The sequence below is a fragment of the Taudactylus pleione genome, unplaced genomic scaffold (genome assembly GCF_031769625.1).
Source record: "Taudactylus pleione unplaced genomic scaffold, aTauple2 ptg000138l, whole genome shotgun sequence".
Classification (NCBI taxonomy): Eukaryota; Metazoa; Chordata; class Amphibia; order Anura; family Myobatrachidae; genus Taudactylus; species Taudactylus pleione.
This window is the reverse complement of record NW_028284540.1, coordinates 11052003-11073155: the sequence shown is the minus strand read 5'-3', so window position 1 is coordinate 11073155 and position 21153 is coordinate 11052003. Positions and strand designations below refer to the sequence as shown.

The 21153-nt window shown below is 47.9% G+C and overlaps 1 protein-coding gene across 12 annotated transcripts in view; it reads right to left on the bottom strand.

The window, feature by feature from the left end:
• CLASP1 (cytoplasmic linker associated protein 1) overlaps positions 1 to 17004 on the bottom strand; it is a 483598-nt gene extending 466594 nt beyond the window's left edge. For all 12 annotated transcript variants that reach the window (XM_088473663.1, XM_088473650.1, XM_088473651.1 and 9 more), the window contains exon 1: positions 16850 to 17004. The gene's annotated coding sequence lies outside the window, so the exon portion shown is untranslated. The remainder of the gene's footprint in view (positions 1 to 16849) is intronic.
• Positions 17005 to 21153: the final 4149 nt, after the last annotated feature.

The window sequence follows — 21153 nt, the reverse complement described above, 5'->3', positions numbered from 1 at the left end:
GCAGGTATATTTAGTTTAGAGGGTGGCTCCTCTTCTCCTGAGTCAGATAGAGAGATCTGCATCTTCTGCCTCCCCAGATGATATCTCGGAATCAGATAACTGTGTGGATTGGGAATATATCTCGTAAGTTTAGTAGGCTTAGTAAGTGAAGGATTTTCTTTTTGCAGCATTTGCTGAAAAACCGTAGCCAAACTCTGTACTGAGGTAGACAGTACCTCTACCCATGGGGTAGGCAAAGAATTTGCAGGGTGTACCTGCTGTGGCCATCCCATAGGGGGAGCTACCACGGGGCCTGCTACTTTGTCGGCAAGTTTTGCCAGCAAGTTTTGCCAGCATTTGTGAAAAGGCAGCCCACGGTGGGTCCTGAAGGAGAGACACCGGGGCTGATGGGCCTGGGGCAGTGTAACAATTAATGCAGAATGAGGTCCTCTGTGGCTAAGCCCGCAGAGCAGGATTTACAAGACACCAAAGTAGGAGCAGCAGCATCAGGCTGCTAGTAATTCTTTCCTCTACCAGCCATAGCCACAAGAATAACAAAAATGAGAGTTATGGTAAGAACTTACCTTTGTTAACTCTCTTTCTGCAAAGTCCACAGGGAGACCTTGGGGTGTAGGTGGTGGAGCTGGAATCCAGGCACCATGTAGTTAAATGCTTTCAGCTCCCAGAATGCACTGGTCCACGCCCCCGAGCCAGAGGCACCTCAATTCGTAATGAGCCAAAGGAGGATAAGAGAGAAGGAAGACTGGTACACACAAGAATCACACCCTCACAGAGAAGGATACGGGAAACCGGTGACCAGAAACATAGCCCATATGAAGCCAGGTGCATCAGGACGGGTTCCCTGTGGACCCTATGGACTTCAAAGAAAGAGTTAACAAAGGTAAGTTCTTACCATAACTCATTTTCTTCTTCAAGGTCCATAGGCTCCACAAGGAGACCTTGGAGATGTCCCAAAGTAGTCCTTTTAAGGGTGGGGATGCTCCTGCGCTGAGAGGAGAATCCAGCACCCAAAGGTAGCATACTGAGAGATGAAGGTATCAAAAGCATAGAACCTCAGAAAGGTCTGGACAGGAGACCACATGGCCGTCTTACAAAGCTGAACAGCCGAGGTGCAGCGAGCTGCCCACAAGGAACCCAAAGACCTAGTAGAATTAGCAGGCATTTCTTCCTGTTGTGGATTCTGCTACTGTGTGTAAGCCTCTGAGATAGTCTTACGAAGCCATCTAGCCGAGGTTTGCTGACTGGCTGACCATCCCTTCTTGTTAAATCCATATAGCACAAATAAGGAGTCCGATTTCCAAAAGGGAACTGGTACGGTCCACATAAATCCTGAGGACGCGGACCACATCCAAAGAGGCCTCACCTGCCGAGAGATCCGGTGATTGAAAGGCCAGGACAATCCTCATTAAATATGGAAATTACAAACAACATGAGGAAGGAACCCAGGGCGACTCCGAAGCACAGCCCTGTCCTGTTGAAATATCAGAAAAGGGGAGTGACAGGAGAGCACCCCTAACTTTGACACCCTCCAAGCTGAGGCAATAGCCAGAAGAAAAAGAGTCTTTGCTGTTAACCATTTGAGTTCCACCGAATCTAGGGGTTTTAATGGAGGACCCTGGAGGGCCCAAAGAACCACTGTTGAGTCCCAAGGAGCCACTGGGGGGACAAAAGGAGGTTGAATCCGGAGGACAACCTGTAGGAAGGTGCGCATATCCGGTCTGGTGCTGCACGCACGTTATAGTAAAAAAATTTAAATAAATGAGATCATAAAATAAAAGCTTGGGCTGCTTAATGCAGCCCCTGTTATAATGGTGGTCCAGCTCCTGCCGGACACCAACAAAACTGAAGGCTGTGGGCAGAGGTATAGGGGGAAGGACTAGAGCATCCTGGGGTTGAAAAGCTTTGCTGTTGGTGTCCGGTCCTCCAGGTCCCACCTACACCTCAATGTCTCCCTGTGGAACCTATGGATGCTGAAGAAGATATAAAAGTTAATTTACCCCAGCTTGAAAAGTATAACTTAATTGTGAGTTATTCCTGAAAAGTTTTAACAAAAGCAGCTATGACAGTATATGGATATATAGCATCATGGACAGCACTAACTAGAACAAAGCCCTCAGCAAATTTTGATAACATTGTTTAACAGAAAACACTGTACATAAAAAAAGCTCTTATTGGAGCTTTTAATGCACAGACAATGTCAAAGCCCACCAGACATACCAATAATGACATTACAAGATGCTTGTCTCCTCAAGTCACTGGCTTCAGTGCTATTCATGCTAATAACAGTTATGCATACAAAATGCTGCTGTACTTGTTTTATGAGAGATTACTGTAAAAAGGAGTCTCCAACAGCAGGATAACCAAATACCTTAACAACAGTTAGAATGAACAATGCAGAGTACCCTATAAAACAGCAGCACTAGTGTCACAGCAGAGGAGAAAGCAGAGCAACCTGGTAGAGGACAGTGTTAACCAGCTGCTTGTTAAAACCCTGGATATCCAAAATAAATTAAGAATGTTTCGAAATAAAGATGGACTTAAGGACTGGGGACTCCTTGGAATGGCTGCAGAGAAGCGAGAGGTTTTATGCTACAACCCCTGAGGCAAATCAGTGCTACACTGTAAAATCATTTCTGCTCACATGGGAGGATCCCAACAACCAAATTTGGTTGTATAGAACAAAGGCGCTGAAAAGTCCATTCCATCAAAAGCTTGTAAATTGTAAGACTCACAACACAGAAAAACATTGGGACAAAATACTTATCACACCATGGATATTATCCTATATGCCATAATTATTCATACCAAAATCATCATAAAAACTAAAAGGCACATGATTAGCATGGGAACAGTACTTATCATAGTAGGGTCTATGATACAGAACTATTAACCAATGCCCACAAAAATATGAGATATGGTAAGAACTTACCCTTGTTATCTCTATTTCTACGAAGTCCATAGGGTTCCACAGGATACCTTGGGGGTATAGGTGTGACGTCAGTCGCAGGGCACCAAAGAGTTAAGCTTTCAGCCTCCCAGGATGCACTAGGTCCCCCTCCTATACCCCGCCCCCGGGCCAAGGCACCTCAGTTAGTTACCAAGCCATAGGCCGGAGGAGGAGAAGGAAGAGAGAGAACAAAGATCTGGACACATACAAGAATCACATTCTCACCAGAGGGAGACGGAAAACCGGTGACCAGAGCAAAGCCCATCTGCAGCACAGGTGCGACAGGGCGGGAGTCCTGTGGAACCCTATGGACTTCGTAGAAATAGAGATAACAAGGGTAAGTTCTTACCATATCTCATATTTTCTACTTCAGGGTCCATAGGGTATCCACAGGATACCTTGGGGATGTCCCAAAGCAGTATCCTTTAAGGGTGGGGACGCTCCTGTGCAGAAAGGAGAATCCGCCGCCCGAAGGAAGCATCCTGAGAGGCGAAGGTGTCAAACCTGTAATACCTCACGAAGGTATGGACAGAAGACCACGTAGCAGCCTTGCAGATCTGAACTGCCGAGGCACCACGTCGAGCTGCCCACGAAGGACCCACAGACCTAGTGGAATGAGCCTTCAGAGAAGGAGGGACCGGTAGGCCTTCATGAAGATAAGCTTCAGAGATAGCCATACGGATCCAGGCTGCCAAAGTTTGCTTTGAAGCAGGCCAACCCTTTTTACGGAAGCCAAAGAGGACAAACAAAGCGTCCGACTTCCTAAACGAAGAAGTGCGGTCAACATAAGTCCTTAAGGCCCGCACAACATCCAAAGAGGCCTCACCCACGGAAAGACCCGGTGAGTTAAAGGCCGGAACAACTATTTCCTCGTTAATATGAAACTGGGAAACAACTTTGGGAAGAAACTCGGGCCGAGTGCGGAGCACTGCCCTGTTCCCATAAAAAACCAAGAAAGGGGGTCTACAAGAAAGAGCCCCTAACTCAGAAACACGTCTGGCCGAAGCAATGGCCAGAAGGAAAACAGTCTTAGCTGTTAGCCATTTAAGATCCACTGAGCCCAGTGGTTCAAACGGCGGTCCTTGGAGAGCCCTCAGGACCACAGCCAAATCCCAAGGCGCCACAGGTGGAACAAAGGGCGGCTGAATGCGGAGAACACCCTGCATAAAGGTGCGCACATCCGGGATTGTAGCAATCCTACGGTGAAACCAGACAGATAGGGCCGAAACCTGTACCTTCAAAGAAGCAAGGCGAAGCCCATGATCTAGTCCCGCTTGCAGGAAGGCGAGAATCCGAGACAGACGAAACTCCCGCGGTGCATAACCTCTCGGTCGACACCACTGGAAGAACGTATGCCACACGCGATGGTATATCCTCGCGGAAGACGGTTTCCGAGCTCGCAACATGGTACGCACCACAGAGCTGGAAAACCCCCGGGACCTCAGCATGGCCGTCTCAACAGCCACGCCGTCAAAGACAGCCGAGTCAGGTCCGGGTGAAGGCAAGGACCCTGAGACAGAAGGTCCGGTCGTAGTGGCAACCGCAGAGGAATGTCCACGGACAGACCCTGAAGGTCTGAGAACCAGTGCCGTCTGGGCCACGCGGGAGCTATCAACAGGAGCGTCCCTCCTTCCTGTTTGAATTTCCGGATTACCCGTGGAAGAAGGGAGACCGGAGGGAACAGGTATGCGAACCGGAACGTCCACCGGACGGACAGAGCATCCACCAGAGACGCCCCTTCGTCTCTTGTGCGAGACCCGTACACCGGCAACTTGTTGTTGTGCCGGGACGCCATGAGGTCGATTTCTGGAAGACCCCACCTGTCCACCAGTAGTTGAAAAACGTCCGGGTGCAGGGACCATTCCCCCGGATGAACGTCCTGGCGACTTAGAAAGTCCGCCTCCCAATTGAGCACTCCCGGGATGAAGACCGCTGATATGGCCGGAAGATTGCGCTCCGCCCAAACCAGGATCCGAGAGACCTCTACGAGAGCCGCCCGACTGCGAGTTCCTCCTTGCCTGTTTATGTAGGCCACGGTGGTAGCGTTGTCCGACTGGACCTGCACCGGGCGACCCTGGAGAAACCGCTGTGCCTGCTGGAGAGCATTGAAGACCGCACGGAGTTCCAAGATATTTATTGGAAGCTCCGCTTCTGTCGGCGTCCACCTGCCCTGGAACAAGTGTGGACCCGAAACTGCTCCCCAGCCCCGAAGACTGGCGTCCGTTGTCAACAGGACCCAATTTGGAACCCAGAACGGACGTCCCTTGTTGAGGTGGGTCGTCTGTAACCACCACGTAAGGGACAGGCGAACCTCCTGGGTGAGCACAATCGTCTGGGACTTCAGAGACTGAGTCAGCCCGTTCCACTTGGACAGGATCAGGTGCTGCAGAGGTCTGGAGTGAAACTGGGCGTATTCCACCATGTCGAACACTGACACCATGGAGCCCAGTAACCTCATCGCCGAGTGTAAGGACACCCGGCGGCTGTGCAGACAACTGCGCACCCTTGACTGTAAAGCAGAGATCTTGTCCTCCGTCACGAAGATCCTTTGCTGTCCCGAGTCCAATAAGGCTCCAAGATGCAGAATCCTCCGAGACGGGATTAGAGTGGACTTCTGCCAGTTGATTAGCCAGCCGTGCCGTTGCAGCAGTGCAATGGTCAGGTCCAAGTGGCGTAACAGGAGCTCTGGAGATCCTGCCACCAATAACAGGTCGTCCAAATACGGCAACATGCGGACTCCCTGCAGCCGCAGAGAAGCCGCCATGACCGCCATCACCTTGGTGAAAACACGTGGTGCTGTTGCCAGGCCAAAAGGTAACGCCCGAAACTGGAAGTGGTCGCTGCTGATTGCGAACCTGAGGAACTGTTGATGGCGCCAAAGAATAGGGACATGCAGGTAAGCGTCCTGTATGTCCAATGACACCAAGTAGTCCCCAGGTTCCAGCGCCAGAATGATGGACCGTAGGGTCTCCATCCGAAACTTCGGGACCCGCAAAGACTTGTTGAGTGCTTTGAGGTTGAGAATCGGACGATATGACCCATTGGGTTTCTGTACCAAAAATAGATTTGAATAGAAACCCTGGCCCCTCTGGGAGAATGGAACCGCCACTATAACTCCAGCCTGGAGCATAGTGTGCAATACCTTCCGCAGCTCCGTAGCCTTGTTCCGGTCTGATGGGAGACCCGTGGTGAAGAAGCGAGCCGGGGGTCTGTGCCGGAAGGAGAGGGCGTATCCGTGAGAAACCACCTCCAGAACCCAAGTGTCTGTCGTAGTGGTCGACCAACACTGGGCGAACTGTAGCAGGCGGCCTCCCACCCTGGGATCCCCCAAAGGGAGGCCCGGACCGTCAGGCCGCAGGCTTGTCATCTGGCTTGGGGGCCGGACGTCTGGTACTCCATGCCTGCTTCCGGGGCTTGACCGATTTCTTAGGGCCAGCCTGTCGAGGAAACGACTGTGGTTTGGGCCTGCCCTGGGCCCTAGATGACCGAAAGGACGATGGTCCCGAACCAGAAGGAGCAGCGGCCGACGGGAGACAGGCAGATTTGGCTGCCGCCAGCGTGGCCACAATCTTATCCAGATCCGGACCGAAGAGAACTTCTCCGGTAAACGGCAACGCTTCCAGACCTTTCTTGGAATCTGCGTCCGCCTTCCAGGATCGCAGCCACAAGGTGCGACGAGCAGCTACCGCTGCTGAAGAAATTCTAGACACCAGAGTACTAATGTCTAGAGCCGCCTCGTTGATGTAGGTGGCCGAATCACGGAGATTGCCAATCAACTCCGCCTGATCGGCCGGACAGTCGGATTCAAAAGAAGCCTCTAATGAATCCGCCCAGCGCTCCATCGCTCTGGCAACCCAGCAAATGGCCATAGCCGGCCGTGCTGCCCCCCCTGCAAGGGAATAAGCGGACTTCAGGCAGATTTCTACCTTGCGGTCCGTAGCATCCTTAAGGGAGGACATGGATGGCATCGGCAATGTGGCACTACGGACAAGACGGGTCACGTGAGAATCCACCTGTGGAGGGGATTCCCACTTCGCAAAATAATTATCCGCGAACGGATAAGCCACCGCCAGGCGTCTCTGCGGCTGGTATCTTTTGCCAGGTTGTTTCCACGCCTCCTCTAAATGGTCCACCAACTGACCCGAAAGAGGAAAGACTGTGGCATCGCCCTTCACATCTTTGAAAAAGGCATACTTAGATTTAGCCGCTGGGGGAACTTCGTCCTCAATCACCAAGGCTGTGCGGACCGCCCGAATAAGCCCAGGAATATATACTTTGGACTTAGCATCAGCGTCCTTAGTATGGAGAGGTTCCTGATCGTAAGGATCTAGAATCTCCCCATCATCAGACGTCCCTTCGTCATCCTCATAAGGAGCGGACAGAGACGCCACCGGCCTTTTATGAGACCGCATCACAGACTCCCCTTGCAACACATCCGACAAGTGCTGTACAGAACTCGTCAGGGAGTTAACCCACGCTGGCTCCTGAGAACCCGGGAGCGGGGAAATAGGGAGACTGTGGGGTACCACCAATTGTCGTGGGAACCCCTGCATGGGTGACGACACCACAGACTGCTGGGACAAACCCATCGGAGTAAACGCGGGCTGCGGAGCTAACTGGCCCACTAAAGCTGTTAACGCCTGAGCGAAACAAGCCCAGGGCGGCTCCTGTACCGGTGCTGTAACCGTAATAGGCCGCGCCATGGACAAACACTGCCGGCAAAGGCCCTCCGCGCTACCCTCCCCCTCCGCTAACGGTACTTTGCACGTGGTACACTGTAGCCGGAGGGGAAAATCACTTTCAGACATGATGGCACCACGTATGTGACCTCTCTCACCAATTAAGTATTAAATAGGCGAGAGACCACCCTGCAGCACCGCACCGCAAGGGCTTTAGCAGAAAGAACAGGGACAGTAATAAAGCTGACAGTTTAGATGAAGAAAAGATTACAGGCAGCAGCGCTAGCACAGTCACATACAATGCAGAGAAATAACAATTCCTGCACTAACAGCGCTGATCACTCAACTACACAGACACAGGGCCTGGTAGGACACAGCGCTGCATACACAGACCTGACCACAGCGGAGGAGAGGTATGCGGGGGGACCCAGACCACGATGCTTCCGTCCAGCGCTTCCAGCAGCGTTCACCATGCGTTCTGGAGAAGATGGCCGCCGAGGAGCAGAGAGGAGGCTGGCCTGGGGGAGGAGCGCTGCCACAGGACCAGTCGGCAGCATGCAGAGAGGGCTGTGTGCAGCGGGGGAGGCGCCGGCTGTGAGACAGGGAAGGCGCGCTCCCCTGGCATGCATTTAACCCCTGGGACGCCGCAGCGCTACCGCTCTGCTGCGGTCCGCTGTCCCAGGGGGTAGTGGAAGCGCAGGTTGGTCGCCTGGCTCCACGCTGCAGCCAGTCCCCAGGGAGCCCCCTGACTGGGGACTTAGGACCATGTGATCAGCGGGGACCCACCGCGGGACCCCGCTGCTTACCTCTGTCCCCCTTGAATCCGGCCATGGTCCGGAGCATCTGGGGTCACCGCTAGCTGTGACCCCAGACGCCCACCAGCATCCCCGGATCAGTACCGGCGTTCTGGTACCGGCGGGGTGTAGGGAAGACAGCATGGACGTCAGGACTGACTGTCCATGCTGTACATCCAGTTGTGCAGCCACAGCTGCATGAAGAATAAGCTTCAGGGGCTCTTCTAGCCCCCACTCCAACAGGTGCACCCGACTCCGGCCGGGCACCAAACTAAACTGAGGTGCCTTGGCCCGGGGGCGGGGTATAGGAGGGGGACCTAGTGCATCCTGGGAGGCTGAAAGCTTAACTCTTTGGTGCCCTGCGACTGACGTCACACCTATACCCCCAAGGTATCCTGTGGATACCCTATGGACCCTGAAGTAGAAATTAAGGTTGTAAATAAAACGCACCACCGTGTACAAATATGTTTTACAAATTTGGGCAGGGAGATAATTTAGGTTACCAGTGGAACTGAATTATATTTCTCTTACATTTTGTTAATTTCTTTGTTGAGCTACATAAAACTTTTCTTGTTATTGATTACACTGTTAACTGAACCCATATCCCAAAACACAACCTATTTTAGTAATCTTAACTTTGGATCATATGGGTATAACGGACAAAAACAGTCAAAATGGCACCATATGGACCCTACTAGAGGCTCATATCCTGCCATAAGTGTCACTGAAGATATGCTCATTAAAAGGTAAATTAAGTGATGCAACTATCATGGAGTTGTCTTCCTGGGGGCAACAAAAATGTGCAACCTTTTAAAATCAAAAGCAATTTTGCTTATTTACACATAAATCACAAGTACCTCACTAGTATATTGTCAGAATACATACATACGGTACAGTATATCCTAGTTTGTGTCCATATAGGACAGGACTATATGAAAAGGGAAATTGAACTGCATTGTCTATCCTGGAAAGGAGCAGGTAGGAAGTATTGTTATGTAAAGCTGGACACACACTAGACCAACTTTCATCCAACTAGTTGTCTGGTTGGAATGAAAATCTGGTAAGGTATGGTAGTAAATGATGATGAGCAATTTGCTCCTAAATGCCAGAAAACAGATGAAAATGGTCGTTCAGACAAGTTTGTTAAATGTTTGATCTAAACAATTTCTTCAAACAACAGTTTTTGTCCAGTTTCCGGCGTTTGGGAGCAAATTGCTGATTGTCATTTGCTTTCATACCATACCAGATTTTCATTCCAACCAATCAACTAGTTGGCTGGTTGGATGTAAGTTGGTTTAGTGTGTGGCCAGCTTAAGACAACTGATAATTATAGCTTGATCATTTCCATGGCTAACTAAGCAAAGGATTTTTGTGTCTCACAGTTAAGTGTTTGCCTGATATGTAGCCTGAGGATACGCTACTTGTCAGAGTAATATGGTGCAGGCGAATCATCTGCAACAGATACCTGGCGGCCACTGTGTACATGACCTGTGGAAAACACTTTTTGCATAACTTACATCTATATTCGTGGCAGGAAAATAAACTTTATAAAGTTTACTTTGAATAGTATAAATTTAGGAGCATACCATCCTTTGATTAATTATACCCATCAGCTAGAACATTAAAACCACTGACTGGTGAAGTGAACAACATTGATTATCTCGTTACAATGGCACCTGTCAAGGGGTGAGATATATTAAGCAGCAAATTAACAGTCAGTTCTTAAGGCCCCCATACATCAGAGATGGATTGCAGCAATCGTGCAATTTGCAATCGATTGTGTATATAAATCTGCAATGTATGGGCTTCACAGATCGCAGATTGCAATCAAAAAGTGATTGGAATTGTTTAATCAGATTGCTCAACATGTTGGATTTCACAGATCGATTGGGGCTGTAGATTGCTAGTGTATGGACATGATCAGCAGATTTGCAGACCGTCTCTAGCAAAATGATGGGCCTTTCAAGATTGCCAGATCTGTGTTTGCTGAAATCGATCTGCAAATCACTGAAAAAGATCTAGAATGTATGGGCGCAGATTGCTCGATTGGGAAATCCTAAAATCGGACAATAAATCTTCAAACTGTTCAATTGTGGTTTTCAGATTGCTGATGTATGGGGGCCTTAAAGGTGCATACGCACACAACGATTTTGTTACCAACGATTTTATGAACGATTTTCTGTCAAATTATCTGTCAGATTTTTTAAAGTGCAATGAACGATTTTTTTTTAACTACAAACGATTTTTGCATATTCCCTTAATGAAAATCGTTCAGTTGGTCAGTCTGACTGAACTACAAACCTGAACGCGCTTGAACGATAATTGTTCATCGTTTTAACTTAGACAGTGACCGACTTTTTTCAACGATTGAACAATAAACGATATCGTTAACAATAATCGTTCAAAAAATCGTTGTGTGTATGCACCTTTAAAGTTTGTGTGTTGAAAGCTGTAAAAATGGGAAAATGTAAGTATCTGAGTGACTTTGACAAAGACCAAATTGTGCTGGTTAAATGACTGGGTCAGAGCATCTAAAAAAAGGCAGGTCTTGTGGGGTGTTCCTGGTCTGCAGTGGTTAATACCTACCAAAATTAGTAGGACAACCAGTAAACAGACAGGGTCAAGGATACCAAAGACTCATTGATACACATGGGGAGTAAAGGCTAATCCATCTTGACCGATACCACACAAGAGTAGCGTTCCCGCTAGGCTGTTTTAGCGGGGCTCTGCGCCATGCCCTCCTCCTGGAGGGCAAAAAACACCCTGCCCTCACAGCCTGCGGGCGCCTTCTTCACCCGCGGGTCGCAGTGGGGGAAATGTGGTGGGGAAATGTGCGGTGACCCAGTCACCGCCGGTGAATAGACGCTGGGCGCATGCACCTGGCATCTATACTCCCTGTCATCAGCGCTTGGGGGCTGCCCGGCGTGTCCGTAAGTGCCAGGCACACCCCCAAGAGTGATGAAAAGGTGACGTGTCTTATAGACACGCCCCTTTTTCGGGTGCGCGCGCGCCGTAAGTGCATTCTCTAGCTCCGGCGTCCTGCCTGCCGCCGGTGCTGGAGTGAACACTACAAGAGCTACTGTGCACAAATTGCTAAAAAAAAAATGAATGCTGGCTATGATAGAAAGGGGTCAGAAAACACAGTACATCACAGCTTGCATTGTATGGGGCTGCGTAGCCGCAGATCGGTTATATTTCCCGTCCACTGCTGAGAGCTCCTACAATGGGCACAAGTCTCAGAACTGGACCATGGAGCAATGGAAGAAGGTGGCCTGGTCTGATGAATCACAGTTTCTTATACATCATGTGGACTGCCAGGTGCGTGTGCATCCTTTACCTGGGGAAGAGATGGCACAAGGATGCACTATAGGAAGAAGGTAAGCCAGCGAAGGCATTGTGACATTATGGGCAGAGTTCTGCTGGGAAACCTTGGGTGCTGGCATTCATGCGGAAGTTACTTTGATACATACCATCTACCTAAACATTGTTGCAGACCAATTACACCTCTTCATGGCAACTGTATTCCCTGATGGCAGTGGCCTCTTTCAGCAGAATGATGCGCCCTGCCAGACTGCAAAAATTGTTCAGGAATGGTTTGAGGAACATGGCTGTCTGAAAGGAACCATCCGTTTACATACTTTATTAAATTTACTACACTGCAAAAAAAAGGCATGTTTTTTGCAGGCCGCTGAAAACCGGCATATATGAAATAGCCCTCAAGATACTACAGGAATAATCCCTTTTCTCAAACACAATGCAAACATAACTCTTATCCATCCTTTCATCATCTCCCACCACAATTAGTACAACCTCCTACATGGTATTCCTCTCAAGCATCTTTCTCCACTTCAGTCCAACCTAAAAACTGCAGTAAGATTGAGCTTGTTCTCTCACCATTTCACTCTGAAAATTCTACAATTGCTCCATATATCCTACAGAATTTAATTTAAATTGTTCTCCCTTACCTGTAATGCCCTCACCACCAACACCTCTTCATACAATTAACGCTTCATCTGCAAGTACTCTGCCTCTCGTCCTCTTAGGGCCGGATTCGCCCAAAAAACAAACTAAAAAAACCCGGTAAAAACGGCAGATTTCCGCAAACAAATAAACTGCGAAAAAAGTTAGGAATTTGCATCTGTACCCCAAAAAAATGCTGACTTACATCGGAAATTATTTTAGAAGTGTACGACTGGCCGTAATAAAATTATTTTGGGGGGTCTTAAATTGCATCGGTTGGCAGTAATTTGCGTATACAGAAAAACGTTAACAAAATGATAGAATTTAATTTTTTTTTGCAAGAAATTACTGTTCCACGTAAATTGGTGGTATGTTAAAATGGGTAGCGTTCCCGCTATGCTGTTTTAGTGGGGCGACGCAACCCTTTCCTCCTTCTGGAGGGCAAAAAGCACCCTGCCCTCACCGCGGGTGTCCCGCGGGTGGGGAAATGTGCGGTGACCCACATGCGCCCGGCATCTATTCTACCTGTCAGCAGCACTTGGGGGTTGCCCGGCGTGTCCGTAATTGCCAGGCACGCCCTCAAGAGCGACGAAAAGGGGATGCATTTTATAGACATGCACTTTTCAATTACCATGCCCCCTTTTCGGGTGCGCCCTGCCTGCCGCCGGAGCTAGAGTGAACACTAAATGGGTGCAAGTATATTTTCATGTCGTAAAAGTGCAATATTAATAAAAACAGTTAAAAATGCGCCTGCTGCGCCCACGTGCAATGTTTAAAACACTTGACGCATCCATATCTCCCCCGAAAAGCCAGACCCAACACGTTAAACCCATTTTCAAAGTTTTATTCTTTTCTCTCCAAAAATTTGACTAGTAGTTTTTGGCCAAATTACGCAACTTTCAAATACAAAATTGGGTAAATCATCATTAGGTGGGGTGTCCAAGGGTTCTGAAAGAAATCCCCATATTTTAAGTCAAAAATATGGATTTTGCTTTTTTCTTTTCTCCTGATCTTAGCTGGAGAAAACTTTTCGCCTGTTTTTTTGCATCTGTCCTCACCCTTTTTCTTTTGGGCAAAAATTGTGCATCTCGGTGGCGGTGGCGAAAACTAATTGAATCCGACCCTTAAATCTACCTCTGATCTTTACCTCCCCTCTGGCATAGAACCACCTCTCTACTCCTATCTAGAAGGCCATGCCACTACCCACTTTTGGATTTCCCAACTATGCCTGATCAGACTTTCCCAAAGACTTTAAACATTCCCTGGAAAGCATTCTCTTTGGGGGAGATTTAATTAGCCGCAGGATTTACCATGGGGTATTAGCTTCTGGATTAAGTGAACGGAGTTATTCAATTGTTTCCAGCAGCTAACACGTGGTAGCCTGCGACTAGTCCAGGAAGCACTAGTTAGCACAGATTTCTATTCACACGTCAGGAGGGAGCAAGCAGAAATCCGCATTGAATGCACCCCTGGGGCTAGTTTCGGACATTAACTGAATAGCTGTGGGCACTTTAACCCAAGAGCTATAACCTAGCGGCAAATGCCTCGGCTAATTAGATTGTCTCCTTTAATAGATCTTAACCTATTGCCATATATAATACTCACACTATAATAGTACACTCACACCTACCATTCTTCCCATTTGTTCTATTCACACTAGTACACCCTCACACCTACACTATGCCCAAAGATAATACACAGTTGTACACCCTCTCACCTACGCTACTCACACTGGTACACCGTCTCACCTACCCTTTTAACAATTATATCACACTGGTACACCCTTCCTCCTATTTTACTACATATACTGCTCACACTAATGCACCCTTACAACTGTTCCAATCACTACTGAGCCACACTCGCTCCCCTCTTGTATAGCCTCTGCCCTCTTCCAAATTAAATGTAAACTCTTAGACCATCATGGAATGCCTTTTTAGTATGTAATGAACGTCCGTTTTTTTGTGGTTTCCCTTCAGTCCAGTGCCACAAAGCACTGAGACCATTAATAAATCAACTATTACAAGAATAATAATACTTTATAAGCTAACTTACATTTTAGTTTGCATGGTCCTTTAACCTTTCTACACGTTGATGTTTTCTGATATCATTTAGATGTTAAAGAAAACATAGAAACAGAATTTGACGGCAGATCAGAACCACTTGGCCCATCTAGTCTGCCCTTAAAGTAGATTATACTACATTCCTGGATAATTTTCAGTGTAAAGCTGGGTACACACTGACAAATATATAGGCCGATCAATTGATCGACCAATATATCTGGTGCCCGCCGGGCAGTGTGTACCAGCGATATGTCTGAACGACGACATTCACAGACATATCGCGTAGGCTGTGCTGCACAGCCGATGGCAGATATATCTTTCCATAGAGCAATGCGTACGGACGGTCTGCAGACCACCCGTACACATGCAGCAGAAGCCGCGGGGAGGGGGGCGGGACACGCGGCCAGAGACAGATGATGGTCTTTCATTGTGTACGCTTTGCAGATATATCTTTGCAGTGTGTACCCACCTTAACAACTTAGGGCCTGATTCATTACGGATCGCAACTGCGATTGCAATAGCCAAAATCAAAACAGGGATTGCAATAGCGATTACACACGCAGTCTCACTGCAATAGTATGCTAATCCATTGCGATCTCTATGCAATCGCAGCACAACATAAGGACGCCCAGTTCACCTTACACACCTCCATAATCCTTAGCAAGACTGCGAAACCATCGGTAACATTGAGTACCATCACAGCCTCATGCACACTTGCACTAGCTCTGACCTTACTCAGGAATTGCTAGCATCATTGCACGTTATGAGTACTCAAGCTGCGTAAGGCATCACAGTGGATAATTTATGCATGCCCATGCAACGGCGTTCAAACGCACTGGTAAGCCTGTGTTCGCCGCCCACCACCCCCCCCCCCGTCGCCACACGCAAACGTCACTTCCTGTCTACCACTCTGCGATGGGTCTGCGTAGCCACTGCGATCACAGTGGCCTTTTCGTGCACTGCAATGGATGCGCAGGACGCAACAATCAACAGATTGCGTGTGCGTAATCGCAGTTGCGAACAGTAGTGTATCAGGCCCTTAGACCAAAGGTGTGAAGAAAAGAAAGCTCATTTACATAAAAGAGATAATTTTTGGAGCACTATCAAATTGTAACAAAATGGTTTAGATCTGGGTATAGAAGTATTGTGTTGCATTCAATTGTTTCAAAACATTGCAGTTTTATTCAGAGAATATGACATCACCTCAGCTAATCAATAGTAATCTTGGCAGACAACAGCAGAATTGCTTTTAGTTTGTAAAAGATAGACCTTCAAGGAGACTCCATATTTTCCTTTATCATGCTACTGAGGCCTACACAGACGGCTAAGCATATCCTGTGCCACTCTCAGTGTAAGCCATAACCAAATATACGAAGATAAACAAGCAAATACAATACTCATAATAAGACAATAAAGAGCAAGTCTATGTAACACTCAGCAATCACACCTTGTTCTCTGCAAATCTGCAACCAAACCCAGCAATAGAAGGCAGCTGTAATCCTTAATGAGAGAAACCACTTTGATCAAGACATTGGAGCTTTGAACATTAATGTGGTATACGCATGCCCTGCATTTTCCTAAATTCTATACACACACATGTACACAGTCATTATTTGGCAAACATTTGACAGGTGGGTTTGCCCAACATATATTCATGAATCAAATATTTATTTACTAGACAGCTACAATGATTCTACCAAGACCTGCTTTATAACAAATGTCAATTACAAGCTAACTATTCTTTTATGCACAATTTTCATAACATAATAGTGACTTTATATTACACTGTTTAGGTGTTGGGGCAGCACTGCAGAGGCATACTGCAAAGAGGAGCAACCTCTATCTGTGTCTATGCACATGGATATGGCCAACAGATAAACAGCGAGGTGACAGGGAACACGGTCAGTATACGATGTACAGTATATAGAGACAAATATTATACCAAGCTTAAGTGCAGATGTAATCCAGAGTATGTACCTTCTGCTGGGATGTATACCAAATGCAGTTTTGCTAGTATCACTGCTCGGCTGTCAGCATTGTAACTATACATAGGGCTGCTGACACAGCTACTATACCAAGAAGTAGAATAATACTATACATAGAAATAGCAGAGAGGTGTCCATATAAACTGCAGAAAGTAAGCATGTTATACCTAAAGATCTATTAATATACCCCAGTGACCAGCTCAATGTTTGGTCATCAGGTAGCTTAGCATGACCTGGGCAGTGTGTGTGAACTAACGAACACACACACGCTGCAAGGGGAGGCCTAGAGGTAGGGAAGCAGCACGGAACTACCAGGCCGGTGCAGTGGTCCTGGCGGGGATCCGAGTGCTGACGCGCGGTTTCAGAGGCCCGGCTCAGGCTTAGGCCCACTAATGCCCCACAGCCTGCTCTTTCCTAGCTTTACCTGACATGGAGGTGACGGGGTGGCCACTCTTATTGCTGCGGCAGCCGGCTGTCCCGCTGCTCCTGCCCCCGCCGCATCGCTCCACTCTGTCCCAGTTCGTCTACGTCCGACTCGACTCCCCGCCCAGGCTCCTGAAAGAAACCGTCACTGCGCAGGCGCTGCCTCCCACTGTCCCACACCATAGAGCCCGGCGATTACCGAGACGACCGACGCCATCTTGTGCGAGGCATAGGCTCATGAAGCAGCCATTTTTCAATTGGGCAACTGGTTTGCTTTTTTAATTGAGACAACAAAATGTTCCTGCAGCTGTATGATAATCGCTTAGGTATTGTTATTTAACATCTTATTGAATTATATGTATAAACTATCATATTTAATATTTATTTTCTCTAGATATCATATGTAGCAGTAACTGTCACATTTTCCAAAACCTTCTGCTATGTATCCATGGGGGAGATATATGAAGTTGCAGGCTCCGGGCGTTATTTGTCAGGACCTGCTTCGCTCATTTAGCGTAGCAAAGCAGGTTCCTGCATCGGCAGCATGTATAAAACTGGGTAAACATTCAACGTTATGTCGCTCTGATCCTGCGGATCGGAGCTACATTTCAGGTACATCGTCTAGTTTGTACCCAAGATATGCGAATTCCCAGGGATCGCTAGTTCCAGACCCAGCATCGGCAAGTGTGTATGCACTTGCCACATGCAGGGTCCTGTCGCCAGTGATGTCATGTTGGGTACACATCATGTAGTGTGTGCCCAGCTTTAATTCTATGGTTCTGAAGAGGAAGAGTGTTAATTCACCTGTTCAGCAAATTGCGCTCACCCTCTTTCAATAGGGTCACTGCCAGCGCTTGCATGCATACTGCGGATGCGCCAGTCAAGTTTCTCCAAGCGGCACCCGAGGTGTAATTGAAAAAAAAAAATTATTGTTTTTGAATGCACAATCCCTGGCTGTCAGATCTGACAGCTAGAGACAGTGCTATGTATATAGCAATGACAGCTGCAACTGTCGAAATCGATAGCTGCAGCTGTCAAAATGGTCAGTGCCACTGATTATTCATACATCTGCCTGCACATCGGTGCCCTATCTTGAAGTTAGGAGCGCCGATAATGACGGGTGCATAGCATTCTGTACTACATTCATACTACATGCAGGGTACAGGTAACTGCAGAACTATTAGAGAGTAATAGTTACTGTATTGCCCTCTATTGCCCATGTCCCATACACTGGAGGAGATGTATGACGGGGGCGGCTATCATGCGGTAAATACCTGGACCTGCTTCCCATTTTTATCACAGGAAAAGAGGTGCAGTCACTGCCTGCATGTATTAACAGTAGGGGTGTGCACCGGCCACTTTTCGTGTTTTGGTTTTTAATCTGGATCTTTCTTCATGTTTTGGATCTGGATTGGTTTTGCCAAAACCACCCTTCCATGCTTATGCTTCTGGGTTTTGTGATTTGGATCTGGAAAAAAGCATAAAAACAACTAAAATCACAGAATTTGTGGGTTTTTCTGTTTCTATGCTATTATTAACCTCAATAACAGTAATTTCCACTCATTTTCAGTCTATTCTGAACACCTCACAATATTGTTTGTAGGACAAAAGGTTGCACCGAGGTAGCTGGATGACTATGCTAAGCGACACAAGTGGACAGCACAAACACGTGACCCATCTAGGAGTGACTCTGCAGTGGCAGACAGGATGTCAGTTTGAAAAACTAGGCCCCAAAGTGTACATAATGCAAATAAAAAAAGAGGTCCAAGATGGAATTGTCCTTGGGCCCTCCGACCCACCCTTATGTTGTATAAACAGGACATGCACACTTTAACAAACCAATCATTTCAGCGCCAGGGTCTGCCACACGACTGTGGCTGAAATGATTGGTTCGTTTGGGCCCCCACAAAACAAGCTGGCAATTAATCTGTCCCTGCACAAACTGGCTCTACGGAGGTAAGATGTGGTCCTCATCCACTGAGTCCTCACCCTCTTCAGTGTTGTGTACATCTTCATCCTCACAGAGTATTAATTCGTCCCCACTGGAATCCACCACCACAGGTCCCTCTCTGCGTTCTGGAGGCTGGTCTCCCTGGAAGAGTTGATAATTCATTTTGATGAACATCATCTTCTCCACATTTTGTGGAAGCAACCTCTTACGCTTTTTGCTGACAAAGTTCCCGGCTGCACTGAACACTCTTTCGGAGTACACACTGGAGGGGGGCAACTCAAGTAAAATAGAGCCAGTTTGTACAGGGGCCTCCAAATTGCTTCTTTTTCCTGCCAGTACAGGTACGGACTGTCTGACATGCCTACTTGGATTCTGTCACCGATGTAATCCTCCACCATTCTGCCAATGGTGACAATATCATATGCAGTGACAGTAGACATGTCAGAAATTATTGCCAGGTCCTTCAGTCCGGACCAGATGTCCAAACTTGGTTCTGCCTGCCCTGCATCACTGCCAGTGGGTTGCTTAGGGTACCTAAGTTGTTTCCTGGCAGCCCCAGTTGCGGGAGAAAATGAAGAAGGAGCTGTTGACGTGTCACGTTCTGCTTCAGCTGACAGTGTTTTCACCAGCAGGTCTTTGCACCTCTGTATGCTTGTGTCGGCCGGAAAGAGAGACACCACATAGGCTTTAAACCTAGGATCGAGCACGGTGGGCAAAATGTAGTGGTCTGATTTCAACAGATTGACCACCCTGGAATACTGACAAAGCGAATGAAGGGTTTCATCAAGAAGTCCCACACGGAATCGCCCGTCTTAGCTCCTTCACTTTCTCCAGCTGCTTCTGCAAAATGACCTGACTCAAGCTGGCAGTGTCTGAACTGACTTCACATGTGGCAAGTTCGAAGGGCTGGAGAACCTTGCACAACACGGAAATCATTCTCCACTGCGCTTGAGTCAGGTGCATACCCCCTCCTTTGCCTATGTCATAGGTGGATGTATAGGCTTGAATGGCCTTTTGCTGGTCCTCCATCCTCTGAAGCATATAGAGGGTTGAGGTCCACAGCGTCACAACCTCTTGCTCAGGTGATGGCGGGACAGCTTCAAGAGTGTTTGCTGGTGCTCCAGTCTTCGGCACGCAGTCGCTGAATGGCGAAAGTGGCCAGATTTTTTTTTTTGCCCAGATGTAATGCCTGCACAATATTTGTGGCGTTGTCAGATAACGCAAATCCCCAGGAGAGTCTAAGTGGGGTAAGCCACTGGGCGATGATTTCCCTCAGTTTCTCTAAGAGGTTGTCGGTTGTGTGCCTCTTACTGAAACCGGTGATACACAGCGTAGCCTGCCTTGGAATGAGCTGGCGTTTCTGAGCTGCTATTACTGGTGTTGTTGCTGTGTAAGGTGATACATCTACCCAATGGGCTGTCACAGTCATATAGTCCTTAGTCTGCCCTGGTCCACTTGTCCACATGTCCGTGGTTAAGTGGACATTGGGTACAACCGCTTTTTTTAGGACACTGAGGACACTTTTTCTGACGTCTCTGTACAGTCTCGGTATCGCCTGCCTAGTGAAGTGGAATCTAGACAGGATTTGGTACCAGGGACACACTACCTCCATCAATTGTCTAAATCCCACTGCACTAATGGTGGATACCGGACACATGTCTAACACCAACATAGCAGTCAAGGCCTCAGTTATCCGTTTTGCTTCAGGATGACTGCTGTCGTACTTCATCCTCCTTGATAAGGACTGTTGAGGGGTCAATTGTTTAGTAAAAGTAGTGGTGTTCCTACTTCCTCTCTGGGATGATGAACGACTCCCAGCAGCAGCAGCGGCAGCAGTAGGCGTAGCAATGCAGGATCTTTTGGAGGAATCCCGGATAGGAGAGTCAGTCATGCCAGTGACATGGCCTGCAGGACTACTTCCGATCCTAAGGAGGAAATTGACGAGGAGAGAGTTGACGGTGTGGTTTGCAGGTGCATGGATACAACAGGACAAAGGGATTTAGGTGTCCCTGGACCGCTTACGGTCTTAGCCAACGTTTCTGAACTTGACAGTAACTTTTTATGAACGTGCTGCAGGTGACGTATAAGGGAGAATGTTCTTAGGTGGTTAACGTCCCTACCCCTACTTATTTCACCTTTACATATGGTACATATGGCAAGACAGTTGTCCAGATTTGGATTGAAATATTGCCAGACCAAAGAGGTGGAATGTTTGGTCTTCTGCCAAGGCATGACCGTGATGGGCTTTTTCATCCCACGGACAACAACTGTCTCCCCCGGAGCCTGATTTAAACAAACCACATCACCATCAGAATCCTCCTCGCCACCTTCCTCCTCAGCGCCAGCTACACCAG